The sequence below is a fragment of the Littorina saxatilis genome, linkage group LG7 (assembly GCF_037325665.1).
Source record: "Littorina saxatilis isolate snail1 linkage group LG7, US_GU_Lsax_2.0, whole genome shotgun sequence".
NCBI lineage: Eukaryota > Metazoa > Mollusca > Gastropoda > Littorinimorpha > Littorinidae > Littorina > Littorina saxatilis.
In genome coordinates this window covers 32,655,842-32,672,943 of record NC_090251.1, presented here as the reverse complement: position 1 = coordinate 32,672,943, position 17,102 = coordinate 32,655,842, and the positions used below count along the sequence as shown (strand labels likewise).

The 17,102-nt window shown below is 40.5% G+C and overlaps 1 protein-coding gene across 1 annotated transcript in view; it reads left to right on the top strand.

Moving 5' to 3' along the window:
* The first annotated feature begins 2,013 nt into the window (after window positions 1–2,013).
* Window positions 2,014–17,102, top strand: part of LOC138971203 (uncharacterized) — a 47,732-nt gene continuing 32,643 nt past the window's right edge. The window contains exon 1 of the mRNA XM_070343871.1: window positions 2,014–2,446. The gene's annotated coding sequence lies outside the window, so the exon portion shown is untranslated. The remainder of the gene's footprint in view (window positions 2,447–17,102) is intronic.

The window sequence follows — 17,102 nt, the reverse complement described above, 5'->3', positions numbered from 1 at the left end:
ATGCGAAATGAAGGTTTTGATTGTATTTTATTTGCAAGCCAAATTTGTTTGTATACAAATGTAGAATAAATAAAGTAAAGCCAACATTGAACACTTTTATAATTATCCCTTAGGCTGGTTGTCGCGACATATGTCGCGCTATTTTACGTATACTGTCACCTGGTTGTCACGACATAATTATGTCGCGCTGTTTGGTCGGTTCCGATTACCTCCCATTGATGCGAAAACCTATATGACCGTTTTTCTTTATTTTTCTCTCTGTTAATTCACCAGTTACTATGTAACATGTGTTACAGAATTGCACCAGTGTAAGGAACTGGCCTACACATACAAGATTGATAAACATATCCACTGTACAGAATTGAATTATGGAAAATTTAGACTGAAGTGGGCTTCATATTTGACCCTTGTGGAACAGCATTTATTATAATTGATTGTATATTGTATTGAATATGTTTTTCTTCGTCATATCTACTCTATTATTATCTGACTTGTATGCATTGCATGACAAATTGTAAAATTGCCTGAATAAACCATTTTTAAAGAAAAAAAGAAAAAGAAACAAGTCGCGTAAGGCGAAAATACAACATTTAGTCAAGTAGCTGTCGAACTCACAAAATGAAACTGAACGCAATGCAACGCAGCAAGACCGTATACTCGTAGCATCGTCAGTCCACCGCTCATGGCAAAGGCAGTGAAATTGACAAGAAGAGCGGGGTAGTAGTTGCGCTGAGAAGGATAGCACGCTTTTCTGTACCTCTCTTCGTTTTAACTTTCTGAGCGTGTTTTCAATCCAAACATATCATATCTATATGTTTTTGGAATCAGGAACCGACAAGGAATAAGATAAAAGTGGTTTTAAATTGATGTCGAAAATTTAATTTTGATCATAATTTTTATATTTTTAATTTTCAGAGCTTGTTTTTAATCCAAATATAACATATTTATATGTTTTTGGAATCAGAAAATGATGGAGAATAAGATGAACGTAAATTTGGATCGTTTTATAAATTTTTATTTTTTTTTTACAATTTTCAGATTTTTAATGACCAAAGTCATTAATTAATTTTTAAGCCACCAAGCTGAAATGCAATACCGAAGTCCGGGCTTCGTCGGAGATTACTTGACCAAAATTTCAACCAATTTGGTTGAAAAATGAGAGCGTGACAGTGCCGCCTCAACTTTCACGAAAAGCCGGATATGACGTCATCAAAGACATTTATCAAAAAAATGAAAAAAACGTCTGAGGATATCATACCCAGGAACTATCATGTCAAATTTCATAAAGATCGGTCTTGTAGTTTAGTCTGAATCGCTCTACACACACACACAGACAGACAGACAGACAGACAGACAGACAGACAGACAGACAGACAGACAGACATACACCACGACCCTCGTCTCGATTCCCCCCTCTATGTTAAAACATTTAGTCAAAACTTGACTAAATGTAAAAAGACTGCGAGATGACCAGCATAAAATAAAACTTAACACTCTGGGTAAAAAGAGGAAGACGGGAGAAGCCACCCTGAAGCTTCCATAGACGGACAAAGATAGTGGGATGTTCAAACGAAGAAAGATCAAATACACACACACACACGAGAACGCGGATGATTTATGCGTCTGGTGTTAAACTGAATGGTTGCCCAATAATTCTGAAACAAGAGAGAAGTTTAAAAATAAATCAAAAACACTGAATAAGACTGTTTGCCAGAATGCAGGGAAAAACCCCACATATGGCCGGAATATAATACAGAAGTATCAAGCATTAAAGAGTAATGATGGGCCTCATCCGCGCAGACCGACATTTGGATCAGCAAAGAACACGCCTCAGAAGAAAAACAAATACAAAAAAATTCGTCGTTATCCTCATTGATCGAACAGGAAGCAGACCCTTACAATTAATCAATCTCTTACCACGCATCAATGAACTCAATGAAATTCATTCGTCCGGAGACGCAAAAACTAAACAAACAGCGATTTCCAGAACCGACGCCGTCCTGCGAAGAAAGAGAGACGGCAAGCAGACGACAGTCCAAAAAATGGATGAGACGCACATTCTACTTCTATTTCTTCACGCGTACGTACCCCTTCCGTCAATCGGCCGTTTTTGGAAGGCAAAAAGAGAGGAAACTTACATCTCCTTTCTTTCGCATTTTTTATTCATGAACAGATGAAGTTAAACAGCGCTTGGATAAAAATCGGCTTCCATTCAAACCGTGGCGGTCGTCTGGTTCGGCAGAAGTGAAAGTGAATGGTTTGTGAGTGTGTCAATGGAGGGTAGATCAAAGCCAAGCGTCAAGTTTTGCGGATCAAATATCATGGTGCTTGTGTGTTAAATAGCCAGCAAAACCTCTACGACTCTAGAGGCGAAAAAATAAGGATAAGACCCAGGCGATTTCATGGGAATACGAACAAACCAGGAGTTATAAGGACAGCGGTGGAGGTAAGTAGTTACTTAGATGTCATATGAATGAGATTAACTATGACATTATTTCATAAATAGTGCTCAATTCAGCGGCGTCTTAACCAAATATAAAACTCTGGATTAATTTTGACCTTACAGTTTTAATTTATGTCTCTTGGTTAAATCGTAAACCTGCGTTTATTACTGCATGAAAGACGGTAGTAACACAGTGATTGAGGTTGCAGTAAACGTGTCTAGGTTTCAGTCATTTCAAAGGTCTATTAGGTGCAAGGCACACAGACACACAGATGCATACATAAACACACACACACACATACACACACGCAAACACACACACACACTCTCACACACACACACACATCGTTCACCCCACACACCAAACTGAAACAGACACTGAGAAAGCTATAATTATGTAAGCTACCCCAGATCAAAATGAACTAGCTTTCAAAAGCTTTCAATAGCAAAAAAGAGGGGTCACACTCATTTAGTTCTTCTAAACTGGTGACACCCAAACAGAGTCAGTCAGACAGGTCACATAACACCAGCGCAGTTTGCTCGCGCAGTTTGTACTTTTGTTATTAGAGAAGTTACGTTTTTTGCGTATACAATCACCGTCGACTACAAATAATCACGGCTGAACAGGTTCTTGTAATTTCTTATCTCGTAACTTACTTAGTTATTAAAAGCTGCATGGTGACACCCTAACAGACTGCGAGTCTGGTGCGCCACAAAACGCCGTCGCAGTTTGCTCGCAACTTGCTTTTGTTATTAGAGAACTTATACTTATCTACGAAAAAAAATCTCAGAGCACGAATCCCAGGCTTAAACGGTTCTCGTATGTACTTACCCGCTATGTTCTATCCGAACTTTAAGTGTTTCAAGTTCAGATATTTTTGTGTGTAATTGCGCTTCAATGTACATTTGATCCTAAGTTCCAATGCTTCAGATTGAAGAGGTTTGTGTTTTGTTGTTTTGTTTGTTTGTTTTTGGTTTTTGGTTTTTTAATTGCTCTCCTTTGTATTTTTGATACGCAGTTTCCGAATAAACAGAGTTTACGAACGAATAAAACGGCTATCGAAAAGCTGAAAAACGTGTCTTCGTTTGCGTAGCTCGTTCTTCTTCGAAAGCGTAACCCCCCGATTGACGTATCCTGTCGTAAATGATCCGCGAAAACGCGCTTTGCCTGCTCCAGTGGACACACGCGGAAATCTACTTCTGTTTGCCTGTTTAGACTGTTCACACATCGATATCAATGAATGAACTCGTCTGTTGAAGCACACCCTGTGTGTCGATTACCGAGGCTACAACGGAGCAAGAAGTGAACGTCACAGTTGGAGAAAAAAAAGTTTCAGAGAGAAGAGTTTATCGTTTGCTGTTTGTGTTGACTCTCAACTCTCTGCAAGAATCATTTCAAAACGAGCGAATGAAAAGCTGCGGATAATGATAAACAATAAAATCAACAAATGAAGAAGCTGAACAACTTTAAACGACAAAATATGACCACGAAAGCTCATTCAGTCAACGGAAGACTGAAAATGGAAAGCAACCTACGCAGGCATGGACGGACGAGGATCGGACACTAAGAACAGTGCCAAAAAGGCAAATAAATTTCTTGGGGGATAATACAACATAAAGGTGAAGCTTTGAAGAATTAAGACTTATCAGACTGCACGTTATCATCTTTATCCGATACCACATTAAAAAATACGAGCCACAATTCAATGACCAAATGACGCGACAAAGCCATAGCTTTTTCGGTACTACGTAATTTAGACGCGAGCCACGGGGTACTCAAACATACACAAAAAGCAAGGTGAGAAGGAAAACAATATAATCGCTAAAAATACGCACAGAAAGCCCTGTTCACAACTCTATGGTGTTATTCTGTTTGCTCTGTTATTCCAGCTCCAGTTTCATTCCAAAGGGGAGTTGACACTTGTTAATGCGACATGGCTCTAAGATAACATTGTGACCCTTTCACGATTTTTCTGTGCTGCCTTTACTTTTAATTGCATGCGTGTCGGATGCACCTGTAAAAGAAAAAAGAAAAGAGAAAGATGCACCGATTATTCTGCGCAAAAAAGACCAACCTCTTTTTGTTATGATAATTCCGGTTTTACATTGGAAGGTGATTTTTGTCATGTTAATTCTAACTGTATATCATTTTAGAGGCGCTAAGCTTCTCGTACAATTTTGTTTTCACAATTGATGAAAGTTAATACATGTACGCTGGTGTTTAAAATACGCAGTTGTTTCTTGATAACTGTAATGATAGAGCGTAATAAGAAATTTCTATATACTATAGACAGATTGACCAATAAGTTGAGTTTCTTGAAACAAAATAAGGTGTAATACATAAAACAATTGACCAAATCAAAATGCATATTGAACGTTCTTAGTTTAAACAAAATGCAAAATTACAAGATCTGTATAAATGTACATTTTCAGAGAGCATACAACATGAAATTTTAGTAGACGCTCACTTCTATTTTACGGGAAAACACGGGTTAGAAGTGCATGCGTGCGAGCGTAGGTGTGTACGAAGTCGTCATCGAAAACATACACAGAGAGAGAGGGAGAGAGAGAGAGAGAGTGAGAGAGAGAGAGAGAGAGAGAGAGAGAGAGAGAGAGAGAGAGAGAGAGAAGGAGAGGGGGGAGAGACAGACAGACAGACAGGGAACTGCAAATGACAAACAATGTTCAGTTTAAATCTTCACTAATTTATGCCCCCACCCCCCACCCCTCTCTCTATCTCGCTCTCTCGTCAAATAACGTTAAACGCATTATTGGGTCAATTCTAATACGCAAAAGGGAGAGGGACCGGTTTGGGGGGGGGGGGGGGTGGAGGGTGGAGGGGGAAGGCCCTCAAAAACATCGCCGTAGGAAGCAGACGTCTTCACATACAGACCGCTTAATATTTTTTTTTCTTTTTCATTTTACTTCGTTGTTCGATTTTTCTGTACATACATAAAGTCTCGGCACGAGCTCATGACTGATCGGCATCTGGGTTTTGTTGAACAATATCAGGAAGTCGGCCATGTTCTGTTAATGGAACGGAATCTGGAGTGTCCTGTTTCGATGACAATATTGGAATCATCGATTGTCACGTGCACGGATAGGATATGCGCTTGGACTGTGAAGGCCAGTGCACAAATGTCAGGGTTTGGGAATTATTGGACGGATGCGAGGATGGTCTTAGCACTTGCATACACTATTAAACCAATATTGGACAGATGCGAGGATATTTTTAGCACTCGCATACACACACCAAACTCATATCTCTTTGTGCAGTTTAATTTCAAGTTCATGCAGAATATTGAATGACAAAATAATCAATCGATTGTGCAGATTCGAAGCTGAAATGTCATCCCATAATCCGGACCGGATACAAAATTTGTTTGACAACAATTTCAATGAAAATGCGGCCTCTACTTTTTTTTAACGGATAAAAACGACACCGTACAACAACTTTATCACACACAAAAAAGGGGGCAAAGTGTGGAGATATTATCTGGAAGATCTCATATGTCACGAAATATCAAAGCAATGGAGAAACAAAAATGAGGGGATATTATCTAGAAGAATTCATGTGTCAAGTTCCATAAAGATCTGTCCAGTATTTCCTTTTTGGGAGTGGGGGGGGGGCGAAATCGTTGTACACACACATACTAGCACACATACACCCTCACCGGTCTCCTTGTCGATTTCTATTTTGCCTCAATGCAAAAACATTCAAACCAAAGAAGAAAAGAAGTAAATCATGTGCGTGACACGAACCGTCTGTACACAATTACCGGAATACAAAAGAGGGGAGTGATTAAATCCATAATCTTTCTGCTCACTGTTCACTGACAAGCCCACCCAAAGTCATGCACGATGCGGCGTAAAGTTCATGACCATTGCATTAAAAGGGCGTGTCCTGGGTATGGCACTGCAGTAATCCGCTCTATGCTAAGTCCACTTGGACTGAGAAACAAATGTACCACTCGCCAGATCACAGTACGTCTCTTCAAAATAAAAATGAACGAAACGAAACGAAACAAACTATACCAAACTAAACCAAACTAAACTAAAGCAACAACAACATCAACAATCAAAACAAAACAAAACAAAACTACAAGAATAGTTTTATTTATGAAACGTCAAAACAAGATATTCCCTTTCGATCTCGAAATTCGACGAATACGATACAACACAGACCTGCTAGAAAGGTGAACACATTGCGTCGTTTGTTGTGTTAGCCCATTGACAGATTGCAGTGAAGGAAAATTATCTAGTGAAGGTTTCGTTTTCGCTACATGAATGAATTATTCCTGATTGTTATTGTTATTATTTATGTTGTTAGTTATTTTTCTCATTCGCCTCATAAGTATTTGTCAATATGCCCACAAAACAGACCATTGCGTCAATATAGTGTACTTCTGAATGTCTTGTTTTGTCAAAAATTCACATTCCAAAACCAACATTCTTTGCTTTTTTGTTGTTTTTAAATTTACGTTACACTTGTTATGTTTTTTTCCCCTTCTCATTTATATAATCTTTCGTTGTAAAAAGTGGTAAAAAGTTTGGATGTATTCTTCTGGTTCTAAAATCATAAGTGCGACACCACTGTCTCATCAGCAGATGAAGATGATTCACGTGCGAAATTATATTATGTGCTCCGCCCATGGATAAGGTCACTGTTAACATTTTCTGTATTTTGAAAAGTATTCCCCCAAAAATTGTTTTATTTTATTTTGTCCATCTTTTTTTCTCAGACTTGATAATGAAGTTTTTTCCTTCCTATGTTTGAATCAATCAATCAATCAATCAATCAAACAGTTCATCAGTCAGTCAGTCAGTCAATCAATCAATCAAGCAATCAATCAATCAAGCAAGCAGTCAGTCAGTCACTATGTCTGTCTGTCTGCCTGTCTGTCCTTCCGTCCGTCCACCCGTCCGCCGACCGTCTGTCTTTCTGTCAACAAGCCCTCTAACCAACCAATCAACTAAGCAACCAATCAATAAAAAGGATTACTTTTTGCCATGGGTGCCATCATTTCAGACACGCTATACACTGAGGTATATACCATGTGCAAGTTGAAAATGAAGCCCGTTGTCAGTGTGCCTAGCTAGCTTTCTTTTATCTCTCTTCACCACTAACACACGAAGATGGTTTATTTGAGAGGAATTTATGAAAACTCATAATTCATAAGGATGCTTTACTGATTTTGAAGTACCTCTTATACTGCTAGTCATAGTGAATGGCTTTCTGTACTGCCTTTGATAGTGTGGTATTATCTTTCAGTTTTGTATTTTTTGTAGTGTCTCTAGCACCAGAGCACGGTTTAATCGGTAGAACTGAAGAAATCCATAAGGACCCTTTTCTAACCTCAGAGGGCTTGTATGAGTTAGGCTACGCACAGTCAAAATCCACCTAGCACTAACTCAGTTCAGTAAACCGTGTTTGACTTTTTCAAACAATTTGCCGGTCTAACGCCTGAAGGCAACACTAATCATAATTATAAAGGAATTAAGCAACGCCATACTGGGTCCTATACTTATCGGATCGTATGGATTAAGAGGGAGACAAAATATTGGCGTACTGAAATCCGTTGCAGGCGTTTGCTGGTGAGGTGGGGGAGGACTCAACTCAACTCAACTCAAATTTTATTGGCTTCAATTTTCATAGAAGAATTTGTCTTGCGCTTGGGAGAAAGTAAGAGTATAACATATAAAAACAGCATTCATATCACATTTCATGTATCACACACAGTAATCACTAGTATAAGCCTACAATTATCACATTTGTACCTGTATCATACATGCAAATAAATAGTATCACATTTCCACGTATCACACACAATATATACATTACATAACATACAGCAAGCTTCCATCTCCCGCGCCCCCCCCCCCCTCCCACACATACATATCCTCGCACGTGCGTCGACTCCATACAAATGACATCATCAGTCCATTAACTAAAATGCACAATGACTAGTAGTGGGTACATGATACTTAATACGTGCTCAACTAGACCTGCTAACTAAAATAATAACAGAAACAAAAACAAGGACTGGGCACAACATTTACACGTGTGTGTGTGTGTGTGTGTGTGTGTGTGTGTGTGTGCTGAAACTCAGTCCAGCAAAGACATTCGCATGCATTCACTCACTCTTTCGTGGCCAATTTCATCACACCAACTTTACAATGCTGATTTAGTCCCGGCGGATTCTTGGAGCCTTTGCATCTTTCAATCAAACATTCTGTTACGTTCCTTCACAGGACTAAACCATTTGTCAGTATTGTGCCGAAGTCATGTCGTACTTCTTTCTCTTTTTTCCTCTGATGAATATGCATAAGCTTAATCCTAGCAATATGGCCCTGCCATCTGGTACCCATACATCAGTTGACAAAAGTGTGCAAGGTTATTCCCTTGAATGCGGGCTTAATTTGGCATTTTTCGCCAGAAAAAGTGCAAAATACGGGACTGTGTTTGACTATTTCAAAAGATGCTATCACTCATATCAAATGAATCAGTCACTGGATAATAAACATATCCATTGCGTGATAAATTGATTAAGAATGAATAAATTCATGGACATGTGATTCAAACTCGTTCTAAAAACAACAGTTTGTACATTATGTCATTTAGAACTCCTGTGTGGACGTTCATCTGATAGTACACATTAAAACATCTAGAGTAATGACTCTGTAAACCCTTCCTTGCTTGTACATCGTAAAACCACTGGTACTGCTTTGAACCGGACTCTTCTAGACACCCTTTAAAACACTTCGATAAACTTGACTCTGTTTTGTTCCGAGTGCAAATAAAACTTTATGCCGCACCAAATTACTCATCTCTTTTCTGCGGTACATAACCCTTCCAAAACTTTGTCGCTTTGTTAAGCTTGCCGTCTATTAGGAATACCAAAAAGCACACATTAAAAGTGACTGTTTAGCGTCGCAGTACACACACTTTCAGAAGACACATCATTGCTTCGTAGAAGCACTTCGAATAGCTTGACCACTGTACGCCAGAAGGCTTGAACGAGAAATAGAACCGGGAACCGCTGTCTACGTATTCCTTTCAACGGTGCTTCAAAGCGCTTCGCTAGGTTTCAGAAAAGATTATTGCTGTTTCGGCTTTTCAACAGGGATAAATCGCCTGCTGGACGATGTCCTTGGTCCAAAACAATGAAGTATACTGACTGTTCCAGCGACATCCTGATCGACTGAGACGTCTTGTTCTGACTGCTCTCATTGAAGCTCATTGCCTGGTGTGGGCAGGCATCTCCGAAAGTGTATATATCCCTACAAGGGCGGGCCAAGATGGTTCATTCCGACATTCGGAGGATTGGCAGCACTTGTGTTCCTAAATATGTCATGGGGGAATGAGGGGTTGGAGGGTAGCATTCATTTGGCCACTGGTCAGAACCCTCAACCCAAAAGGCAATGTCCAAGTGAGTGGAGAGAGAATAGCTTGAATCTGATTTTGCATTGGTCAAAAACGAGGCCTTCTCAAGTGTTAGCCACGTAGAAGTGACGTTAAATACTGAGAAAAAAGACTGCATATTTCGAGATTCAGTCAGTGTGACAACAACAACAACAACTACAACAACAACAACAACAACAACAACAAACAACAAACAACAAACAACAAACACACGGGGTTAAGTCTTGAGATTTCGAAAAACAAAAGCATGCGTAATAAAAGCGATAACAATACATTGCGAATCTGGGTTTGGATTTGACACCAAACATTGTTTTATGTATTAAGCCAAACGGGGATGCTTCCCTAACCATTGACTTATCTGAACTGAACCTAACTGACTTCGGATAAGACTGCCTATGAGGAACACACGGAACGTAGCAGCTGCGATCGTTCTCAATTTCCTTCGTCCCAAGAGTCACAATGCGGCCAATAAGTGTCAGGGTATTCCTCAACTTGTAAGCCTGCCCAGTCAATGTTGGGAGGCTAAGTTTCGTGTTGACGGAAACCGCTATTACTTAACACGTGCAAATCCTCGCTCTCAGAAAATGTTATCAATGGGCGATATCAGACAATATTGCTATTTCATATGTTACGTGGATTTCCATTGGTCAATTGGGCAAAACTGAGCTCAGTGCAAAAGTGATATCGACGACATTTCCGTCGATATCAGTTTTGATATCGACGACCTCTTTATTGCTTTCCCACTTCAAAAGCAAAAACACTTACATTAAAAAACAAACAAATATATATGAAAATGTAATGATCCCAGAATTTAGTTGAGCAAGTGACTAAAGACTTTTTGAAAGAAAAGACATTTTGAAATACTGAAAAGTACAAGAAAAGAGTGAACAAAAAGAAATAATAATCAGAGGGAGGGATATGGAACAGCCAAATTTGAGACAAATGCTTTTGTAATTTCTTTACAGTAAAAACAAAATGTCCAGAGAATTAGCAATATATCTAACATTGACTGACTGTGTGATGATATCTTCTGCTATTGGTCTGTTTCGACAGTGATATCAAAATCTCGACCTCCAGTCTCGATTTTGATATCACTGTCTCAACAGACCATAGCAGAAGATATCATCACACAGTCCGCCAATATTGGGTAATGGCAATAATGTGAAAGCTTATTAAAAATAAAACAAAACAAGAAAGGTATGTTGTTGGAACGTTTAATTATTGACAAAACAAAACGTTACGTTCACAGATATATCGACCCAGCGGTCTTTTCAGTGCACAAACAAACACTAATTAGACAAAACTTATCTTGACAAAATGTTTGTTCAGCAATTATATTGAAATAGCGCCAACAATTTGCGAAGAAAATCTGTCAAACGAAAAACATTCGGGAAAAACGACCAGTGACTAATTTTGCCTTCGGAAAGTTCAAATTTCAACCGGTAATTACTTGTTAAAGCGATGTCTGTAAGTCAGACAAGTGCGCAGCTCCTCAGAGCCTCATACAATACTGGTTCATCTTGGTGCCGTGAAATCTTATCCACAAAGCCACATAAATACGGCCCGCGGAGGTCAGAAATAAGCTCGTGTCTCTCAGCCACTCGACGGGATGAGGGAACCGTTCTGGTCCAGCCATTTTCATCACACTTGTCCCTCCCAAAAGGAGGTGAGGGGGTGGGGAAGAGGGACCCGGGAGAGAATGGATGAGAGGATGGGGTTGGGGAGGGGACCAAGTGGCCCGGATGCTAGGACAGAAGGAGAGTATATACAACCGGTCATGTCCTGTATCCAAGCAATTAACTCCAGTCCCTGACCGAGTCAATGTCCACTGCCAACAATCAATCTTTGCTCATTTCCACCACAATGCCTCTTCTGGTTCTCGTTCGGTCGCTTAGAGAGGCCTCCTCTTATAGTCACACACACTGCCATTATTGCTCTCTCGGAGTCTCTCAGTTCTTGTAGTGACTGGAGGCCTTTATATTTGGCAGAACTGTACTCTACGTCCGCTTTTGCAGCCACATAGACTTTACTCAGTCCCCAAAAGGTGCAGTGCGCACTCTGTTTTTTTCCCAATAGTGTATCTATAAACAAGCATCTGCAGTAATCTTGCGAACAGTATTCTGTGTCTTTCTTTGTCTTTGGATATGTCATTTGGGGACATAAAGCCGTCGCAGAAACCATAATTATGTAGCACTCTTGCAACCAAAATTCAGAAATTAGTGTCAATACAGCAACTCTCTCATTCAAGAACAGACGTTCGTTTCTATATGGCGAGAAGGCTGGATTTTGCAACTAAAGCAAGCTGAGAACGTTCCTTTTGAACCACGTGCGGCGTTGAACGCTACGATTTGGCAAGAAAAGGTCCCAAGCATCATATCGATGGAAGGTCTCACGATCGAGAGAACTTCGTAGCTGCACAGCTTGCAATCCTTTTTTGAGTGTTAACAGACAACTCTCTCGATGTCAACCAATCGTATTTCATTCTCGCCAAGTTATTCCAAAATCGTTTCATAGGGCCTTCCGCCTACTCGCCCAGTCTTTCATTATCGTTCATGGGCTGACACTCCCACGTTCACTCATGTTTTTGCATGAGTGGATTTTTACGTGTGTGACCGTTTTTACCCCGCCATTCAGGCAGCATACGCCGATTTCGGAGGAATTATCGCCCAGTAAGCGGCTAGCTTCCTAGCTTCTCTTGCCTGAGAGAAACGGGCGTCTAGACTAGTTGACCAAAATGTGAGGAGAACAATGTCCCCTGGGACCCTCCCGTCTTTCACAGCCATTTGTGTTGCACGTGTTCAAGAGCTGAGTGCAATTCCCGACAGCCCACTTTTCTCACTTGCAGACTATTGAAGGCTTTTGTTCTGTCAAAGATACTGCAACGTTACACAGTGCTCCCCCCTCCACCCCAAAAGCCACAACCCCCCCTTCACACACCCCCACCCCCACTCCCAACACACACACACACACACACACACACACACACACAGCCACCATTACTACACACACACCCCGCTTGTTAATTGTAGGACTCCCACATTTTAGACCCTACCTCCCCCCTGCCCCCTTTCAGTTTTAGACCAATCTTCCACAGTTTGTTTGTTCACAGTGTCTGCAAATAACCACCATTTTAAGACTCAAATCCTCGCTTTTAAGACCTAATTTTTCAAAGATTCAAATAACCGGCCTAAATAGATAAAAGAGAAGGGAGTGAGAACGTGTTTTTTTTATTTGGTGGAAGATAGAGAAGATGGATGGGGGCTGGAGATGCGGAAATGGGGTGGTTGTGGGTTGGGTGGGAGTATCTTTGTGTGAAAGAGATCTTTTTCTAGACTTCACGCCGGAGGAAGGTGTACGCGCGGTTGAATGCCTATCGCCCGCGCCGCTGACAATCTGAGGCGGGAGAAGGCGGATCAAAGGTAAATGCTCGCACAAAATGTGCTAGAATGCGTGAACTGCTTTTTGTATATTGGCAATTTTAAGGTTGCAACTGCAGAAACCCTCTCTCGATCAAATATGTGAACTTTATGTGCAGTTTTGACTTACTTTTGTTCCGATCGTTTGTCAAATCCCGAATCCATAAATATTCACATATAGTGACCCTCCACCACGGAACGAGTCGCATGTCACCTTTGCATGATTTTTATATTTAGTCAAGTTTTGACTAAATATTTTAACGTAGAGGGGGGAATTGAGACGAGGGTCGTGGTGTATGTGTGTGTGTCTGTCTGTCTGTCTGTCTGTGTGTGTGTGTAGAGCGATTCAGACTAAACTACTGGACCGATCTTTATGAAATTTGACATGAGAGTTCCTGGGTATGAAATCCCCATACGTTTTTTTTATTTTTTCAATAAATGTCTTTGATGACGTCATATCCGGCTTTTCGTGAAAGTTGAGGCGGCACTGTCACGCTCTCATTTTTCAACCAAATTGGTTGAAATTTTGGTCAAGTAATCTTCGACGAAGGCCGGGGTTTGGTATTGCATTTCAGCTTGGTGGCTTAAAAACTAATGAGTGAGTTTGGTCATTAAAAATCTGAAAATTGTAAAAAAAAAAATTTTTTTATAAAACGATCCAAATTTACGTACATCTTATTTTTTATCATTTTCTGATTCCAAAAATATATAAATATGTTATATTTTGATTAAAAACAAGCTCTGAAAATTAAAAATATAAAAAGTATTATCAAAATTAAATTGTCCAAATCAATTTAAAAACACCTTCATCTTATTCCTTGTCGGTTCCTGATTCCAAAAACATATAGATATGATATGTTTGGATTAAAAACACGCTCAGAAAGTTAAAACGAAGAGAGGTACAGAAAAGCGTGCTATCCTTCTCAGCGCAAGTACTACCCCGCTCTTCTTGTCAATTTCACTGCATTGCCGTGCGCGGTGGACTGACGATGCTGCGAGTATACGGTCTTGCTGCGTTGCATTGCGTTCAGTTTCATTCTGTGAGTTCGACAGCTACTTGACTAAATGTTGTATTTTCGCCTTACGCGACTTGTTGTATTTTTACATTTTCCAAAAGGGTGTTTTATGCTCTATCCAGTGGTGAAACCCGTTTTAGAAAAGAGCGAAAACTGTTTGAGTTATAAGCCTGTGACTAAGGTGACCCTCACACTGTTACCAGACACTCCCCGGACTTATATTAAGCCCAGCGCAGAACCGCGCGAGGTGACATGCGACTCATTTCGTGGTGGAGGGTCACAATTATAGTGTGCATGCAAATAAGGTTGCATTGGGCTTGTGTTACCTTGACAATGTGTCAACGCTTTCTTTGACGACAGGGGTTTCGGACAAGCTATGAGTGGTTTTCTAGTCTTTATTAAACAAACATTCTGTGCATTCAGATTTAGTGAGTTTCGTAGATTTAATAAATGTATTAATTTTGCTTTAATCGACTTGTTTTTCTAATTCATTTTCTTTAGAAACGTATCCTCTTCCTCCAGTGGTAGGATGCAGCGTAAGACACCTAAACTGACACCTAAACTTTCATTTGTACTGACACCTAAACTTTCATTTGTCATCTGGATGTTTGCTTTTTGCATGGTCTATGACTTTTTTCGAAGGTCTCAAAGCCACAAGTACAGTACCAGCAGCTGAACTTTTGTTTGTTTGTTCCAAGGAGGAGGGCGGATGCAAACAACAAGAAGAAGTGAAAAACCCAGAGGACGAAAAACAACAAGTCTTTATATCATCATTTGAAATGTGTGTCTCAAAGAAAACCTAACCAAACAAACAAACAAAACACTCAAACACTCTCAAAAACAAGAAAATACAGACATTTATCGCGAAGGCAGTTAAAACCCCGATATAGCTGAGAAGCTTTGCATATCGAGCTCATTTTCTCCAGATTTGGGAAAGTCATTACATGCGAGGCAACATTGCATTCACCATCGCGTAATTACGTTAATTACTCCGTCAATCCTGGAAGAAAACACATCGCTCTGTGTGGGAACGAAGTGTGTCTTCAGAAAAAGAGATGAAGAGGAAACGCGTAATCTTACGTAAAGGTCTTCCTTAATTGACCCGAAAGGTTACCTCGCTACGGCTTTGCGAAGTCTTTTCACACAAAATCAGTGCCAAAGCTTCGTGCAGCGAGATTCGTGAAGTGGACTGCGCGAGGTCGACTTCGCCCAATTAGTTAAAGGCTTAAAGGCTGTCCTTAAATGAGCACGAAGTTGACTTTGCAAAGACTTTGCCAAGTCTTTTTACCAAAAATTCGGTGTCAAAGCGTCCTGCAGCGAGCTTCGTGAAGATCCCAGAAGAGACATATCTAAACGCTGTGAGTTTGACACAAACCTGTAGCCCAATGGAGACATATGATGCCTAAACGTTGTAAGTTTGACACCAATCCGTATCCATTACGCCATTACCGAAGCAAAGCAATGTTTGAAACGTCAATATGGGCAGCATATTGTCGTAACGCAACATTAATCCTTTTAAGCGAATTCGCCCTTTTTTTGTTGCTTTATGGAACATTTCAAACGTGGGTTTTTGTGCGAAATCCATATTCACACTAAGGTGACCTTTTGTGTTTATCGTGCGCTGTTGATTAATTTGTTTGACATCGACAGATGTTTTAGATGAAAATTGTTGTGGGAATTTTAACCAGAAGCAGGGACCAGCAATAAAACTGGTTTGCTGGAGGTCTACTATCAACGTTTAGTCTCTCTGGTCAGACTCAATCTCTTTTGATTGTGATACAAACACACATGGGTGCGTCCATTCACTTCACGGGTAAGTATGTATGAACGATAAGGTATAATTTATGGAAAGCAACAAAATACAATTAAACAGAATGTAATCCTCTCCTGGATAAGCTAACTGCTATGGTTTAGGGAAACATTTCATTTCTTAAAGGTGTAGTAGTGAAGAAGCCTATTTAGAGAGGTTTTATGGCGATTTTAACCTGATCAAGGTGATTAAGAAGTACAAGGGACCTTCGCTTTGCTGTGATTTACACTCACCTGGAAATATGATAAAGTCGAAAATGATCCGTATCTATGCTATTAAATGAAATCAAGGTAAATAGGATAACGGTTGCTGTCGACAAGCTCGTATGCGTTTAAGTCTTAATTTTGACCGAGGTACTCAAACCTGTAATCTAGCAAATGCGTGTACGATTCCCCACTCACAGGGTCAAAAACATCAGACAATTCATTGAGAAATTATAGTCTGTACAGTATACCCAAAACACCGCGTTAAAAATTTGAACAACTGAACATCAAAACACCGAATATAAAGTATTCCTGGTGTATGTTAACATTATTACAAACCATAAAACCGAACTTTGTAGCTTTAGATTTTAAGAGATTCAAGAATGTCTTTTGGCCCTTAAAATATTCTTTCTCTCTCTCTCTCTCTCTCTCTCTCTCTCTCTCTCTCTCTCTCTCTCTCTCTCTCTCTCTCTCTCTCTCTCTCTCTTTCCACCCTCTCTCTCTCTCCCTCCCTCCCTCCCTCTCTCCCTCCCTCTCTCTCTCTCTCTCTCGCTCCCTCTCTCCCTCCCTCCCCCCCTCCCTCCTCCCTCCTCCCTCCCTCCCCCCCTCTCTCTCTCTCTCTCCCTCCCCCTCTCTCTCTCTCCCTCCCTCCCGCCCTCTCTCTCTCCCTCTCTCCCTCTCTCCCTCCCTCCCCCTCCCTCTCTCCCTCCCTCCCCCTCCCCTCCCTCTCTCCCCCTCCCTCCCTCCTTCGCTCCCTCCCTCTCTCTCTCTCTCTCTCCCTCTCTCCCTCC